Below are 4,990 nucleotides of genomic sequence, written 5' to 3' on the forward strand. Positions count from 1 at the left end.
TCCCCACCTCAACTGATTCCCTCTTGCCATACCATTTAATCTTGATTTGTTTCATGCATAACTACTTAATACATAGTAATTAAGCAAATCAGGATCAAATAATTGCGTTTTAATAATTTTGTTTTGTTCTCCCAACCGTGGTATTGAAGGAGATCATGATTGTATTCAGATATATTGGGCAATAGCAACTGTACATATCTATGAGCTAGTGATCAACACGTCATATCCACTTACTAACAGAAACAGATAAATGCTCCATCTTAACCTTTCCCCCATCTTTCTACAGTGTTCTATAGTGCTCTTCCTTGACTTTTTGTACGGCTAAGACACTTAATAAATTAAGCCTTCCATAAAGACATGTTTGACTTTTTCGTGTGCTACAATCATTCATCTTTGCACTTGATTGCATGTAATTGATGATTTGACGTAGATGCAATACCTAATTAATAAGCAAAAGCTTGTTTGTTTACATTTCTTTTTGCATGGTTTGCACTTTTTAAACGCGATTCAGAGGCAATATAGTTTGTAATCTAGTGTTTAAAAAGCTATGAGTTGGCAGTTAAGGCATAGTAAAACATCATATCGTGTGCTTTGAGTTTATTGGTTAACTGAAACTCGATCCAAGTAATAACTACATCACCATTACATGATCTCTTTACAAACAAGGTAACAAATGGTTGAAAGTTGTAATACAGGGCTTTTTTAAACTTTTTACTCATCTTTGAGATTTGTTCTTCTTGATTTAGGAGAAGGAAAGTCAAGACTGTTCTTCTTCATATAATAAGTTGAAGAATTGGAAAAATCATTCCAATATCAGTTGATGATTTGTATATCAATTTTAGAGCTCTAGTGTTATCATTCAATGAATTGATTAGCTAGTAATTTTATTATTTATATCTTTTAAGTTCTTTTGACCAACCGATAAGGATCATAGATATAAAAGAATAAAATAAAATAATAAGTGTACTTGTAATCACAAATTAAAATATATATACGTACTAATTATGTATCCCATAGTATCCCGTAAAACCAAACAAAATCAAATCATTCATTCATGTGGCTGAAAGTAGCTAGGTTTTAGACTACATAAATATGCATGGCAACAACATTAAAAAAAAAAAAAAAAAAAAAAAAAACCAAAAGAATCTTGAGTGAAATTTATAGAATTAATGATATAATTCGATTTTATTCATCCATTTATTTGATTACCTTTTGTTTCTTGGATGTGCAATATTGCTCCAAACTCAATATCACAAGTACGTACTTGAATGCATAAAAGTTCTTCAAATATATGACATAATTTTCAAACCATTTGTGAAGGAAAATTCATACACTATCGATCCTTTTACAACAAAATATAGAAATTTATTCATAAAATTATACCTTCTTACAAGGGTCTTGATAGTCGATATACACATATGACACATGCAAGCCACTAAATGGCTACCAAGATGTCACCATAAAATGCCATCATTTTGAAAAATTTACTTCAAATCCTAATTTTTGGAAGCACACTTGAAACCCTAATTATTCAGTCATAAAAAACGTTAACACCCATAAGATTTTAGAGCCACTGATCAATCTCAATCACGTTGGGGTGGTTTAGGAGTGTGATTTCTGTTTGGTCCTGGTCCTGGATAATCGGTTTTCTCCAAATCCATCCTCTCACTCATGAATTCATCTTCCAGAAATGCAGTTTCTTCGACATTCATCATCTGTTTCATCCATTTTAAAAAAAGAAAACAAAAATAGGGAGTAATCAAGATTTTTTTTTTTTTCTTTTTTACATGCACAAATTTCTATAGTATTGAATGTACCTGGTTCTTGGTGTCCCCGGATGCCATAAGTTGCTCTTTATGGTTCATCAACAAATGTCTATGACTATTCCCTGTCATTTGCCAACATGTACAAAAGTTATATATATCAATTATACAATGAGTATACCTAGGGTGTGCGTACAACAAACATGATCATGTATCATGGTCGAATAATTATAATAAGTTCTAGGAGAACTACCAGATATGAAGATAGCATCAGCCATGAAAAGAAGGTGAGAGAAAGCTAGAAGAGTAACAATTAGATGAAAAGCATTAGCTGCCATTTTTGCACTTCACTTAGGGTTTAGTTCTGAATTTATTCCATATTTATAGATCAATATTGTTTAAGACACCTTTTTGATTTGTGGGTGGGTGGAGACACAAACACACTCCAAGTGAGGGAGAAATCATTTAGAAGGTAGTGGTGGACACAAAGTTATTGTAGAGTATGATCGTCTTTAATTTGAGAGGTTATTTAAATTATGGACTTTTTGAAGACTTTTGTATTTGTTTGATTTTTAAAAAAAGATTACAGGTGATCTGTACAACTGAAAAGTAAGTCTTGAATGATTAGATATAATTTAAAATTCATCTTCAGTTTTTTTACCTTTGAATAAATATATTGATAAAATTACAAAAATGATCCTTATGATTTGCCAAAATTAACAAAATCAGTCCTTATTGATTTTTTTTATGCAAATGGCCTCTGTGGTTTGCAAAAATTGCACAGATGACCCTTTTTACTAATATCGTTAGTATTCAGCAGTTAGGGACTAAATTAGCAAATGTATTTTCGTCTTTTCAAGTATATAGAGATTGGATTCACAACTTTGAGTAAACCATAGGGATTATTTTTGTAATTTTGTCTTAAAATGATAGAAAATAAGGGGAAGATGATTCAAACTTGGGACCTCCTTCCCCCTCCTTATACACCCAAAACTCTAACCAATTAGGTTAGAGCAAAACCAATTATATATTTTCGAAAATTAATTAATATTATATAAAAGCATAAATAATATATATATATATATATATATATATATATATATATATATATGAATTAATAAAACAAAATATATTTTTAGCGTATTATAAAAAATATTTTTTACAAAAAATTTACTTGTTTTTTAACCTATTTGTTTTAGATAATTTTTTTTAATGTACTTAAAAAAATACGTTTTTATATACTATGTTATTACATTGCTATGATCCTAAAACATATTTTTATGTTTTCATATAAAGATATGTTTTTTTTTTCATTCACATAGAAAAAAAGTTTTTTTACGTATAAAATATGTTTTTTATATATTTAAACAATATATTTCCGTATAAAATGTTTTTACGTAAAAACATTAAGAACGTGATAACATAATGCAAAAATATGTTTTATGATCAAATTAAAACGACTTATATTTTTTAGGTAAAACATACTAAAGACGTTAACATAAAGTAAAAATACGTTTTCATATAATATGTTATCACGTTAACGTTTTTAAGGAAAAAAAAAACGTTATATGGGTGAGGGACCAATCACTCATATATAAAAAAACGTCTTTAGTTTGCTTTACGTAAAAAATATATTTTTACGTAAATGTATTTTTACGTAAAAAACGATGAAGGAAAGAATCAAGTACAAAATGAATCAGAGTTTAATGATCAAAGTAAGATTGCAAAATTAGAACACAGATGTAAATAAGATTTATCACTTCAGCTTTATTATGCCTTCAAGTTTTACAGAGAACAAATGACTATTCTGTAAAAGACTCGTATCCATGACTCTAGTAAACACTCCTATTTATAGGAGAGAAAAGCGTACAAAAAATATACTATTGACTAAACAATTTAAGCTCCGAATAAAATTGTCTTAGTAAAATACATTATAAACCATACAAAGAGTATAAAAGACTTCGACTCATTACAACACAAAATACCCTTACAATCTCCCCCTTTGTAAACAAAGTTGAAGACTTCAATTTGTAAGAAGTTGAATTGAATACAACATAACTCTTCGTATTTCTGTGTACCAGTTGATTATCTTTTTCAGCTCCTTCTTGTCTCCCTCATTATTCTTCTTGCAATGATTCATACGAACAATTAGGTTCGCATATTGCGAAGTTGAATACCTTTCTACTTCACTTTCTTGAAACAAAAACTTCTTAGATCTTCCAGACTTGTCCTTCCCAGAAAAGACTAAACCAAAAGGTTTTAAGCAGATTTCCCCATCAGCATATTTCTTAAGTTCTGCTTGTGTCTTCGAAGGATTCATTGGAGCAATGATTTCAAGACCCTTCACTGTAGCTAACTCCACATCTGTTATTGTCAGATATTCGTAATAATTTTCAATGAAGATTTTGATGTGAGTAACTCCCAGCTTAAACTCTTCCGGCTTAGTGTTTTGTAGATAAGAAAATGACCTTTCCTTAAGATGTAATGCAACTTGTATAAGATCATACAAGTTCATCAATGGAAAGTCAACATCTGTAAATTCACACACTTTTCCATTCGCCCTTACCACCACGTACTTTAAATTTTGGACTGTGTCTTCTAAGACCACATCCTTCTTTATACTTATAACTTTCTTGATCTTTGTCAAAGACCACACTTCCTCAACAGATTTTGCAAGAACAGCATGAAATCTGATCTTCATGTGTGTTCCTTCATCCTTTTCCTTAAATTTTCTTTCATCTTTAAATTGAGGCATGATAAACATCATTTCATTTATAGGAAAATCCAGTTGGCCTGCATCTGTATTTGTGACGAGGTAACTCTGCTTGGGCTTTTTCTCAAATGCATACATGTGATTGAATGCAACCTTGACTTTAATCGTTTCGTAATTATAATGCTTCGAAGGATCACCCTTATTCAAGCTCAGAGGGTCACTGGCCCTTTGAGTCATTATACTTTGTATCATTCTCATCTTCTCAACCTCATCCTCTACCTCTGCTTTCTTTTCCTCTTTGGATTTTTCTATCAAAATTTCTTTACCTTTTGACTTTGAACCAGACTCAACAACATTATCTCTAGGATTTGAGGCACTTCCACCAATGTCTCCAGTTTTACCAATCACAATTCCTTTCGTTTCATGATTGGCATAATTGTTACAACTATTGAAGTGATCTGACCAGTTGTTGCCATTGTCGGTTTTGTTGTTGGGATTTTCGAAGAAAATACCT

General features: G+C 30.5%; 1 long non-coding RNA gene across 1 annotated transcript; it reads right to left on the reverse strand.

Moving 5' to 3' along the window:
• Positions 1 to 1,343: 1,343 nt before the first annotated feature.
• On the reverse strand, positions 1,344 to 2,150 carry LOC145038296 (uncharacterized). Its single transcript, XR_013679297.1, has 3 exons — positions 2,017 to 2,150; positions 1,818 to 1,888; positions 1,344 to 1,715 (listed from the first exon to the last, which is right to left on the reverse strand). It is a non-coding gene; the product is annotated as an uncharacterized LOC145038296 (long non-coding RNA).
• Positions 2,151 to 4,990: the final 2,840 nt, after the last annotated feature.

Source organism: Lactuca saligna, chromosome 4 (assembly GCF_052625555.1).
Source record: "Lactuca saligna cultivar CGN05327 chromosome 4, ASM5262555v1, whole genome shotgun sequence".
Lineage (NCBI taxonomy): Eukaryota > Viridiplantae > Streptophyta > Magnoliopsida > Asterales > Asteraceae > Lactuca > Lactuca saligna.